This window comes from Apaloderma vittatum, unplaced genomic scaffold (genome assembly GCF_000703405.1).
Source record: "Apaloderma vittatum isolate BGI_N311 unplaced genomic scaffold, ASM70340v1 scaffold25362, whole genome shotgun sequence".
Taxonomy (NCBI): domain Eukaryota; kingdom Metazoa; phylum Chordata; class Aves; order Trogoniformes; family Trogonidae; genus Apaloderma; species Apaloderma vittatum.
In genome coordinates, this window is record NW_009702290.1 from 2,246 (window position 1) to 2,454 (window position 209).

A 209-nucleotide genomic window follows, 5' to 3' on the forward strand; every position below is an offset into this window, starting at 1 on the left:
CGAGGTGATGCACGGTGTCCTGGGGGAGGGAAGGTGGGAGCGTGGTCTCCGGTCACCGGGGTGGGCACTGGGAGAGGTGTTTTGGTGCTGGGGACAGCTGGGGACACCACAGCCCCTATGGCACACGCAGGGTGGGCAGTCACCCAGCTCCAGCTTAGGTGACCCAGTGGGGATTTTGGTGCCGGAGGGGATGTGGGGGGCCCATGGGC

The 209-nt window shown here is 67.0% G+C and overlaps 1 protein-coding gene across 1 annotated transcript in view; it reads left to right on the top strand.

The window, feature by feature from the left end:
• Nucleotides 1-209, top strand: part of LOC104281500 (extracellular fatty acid-binding protein-like) — a gene marked incomplete at its 5' end in the record, with an annotated part of 8,131 nt that overhangs the window by 2,198 nt on the left and 5,724 nt on the right. The gene's annotated exons all lie outside the window — the stretch shown is intronic.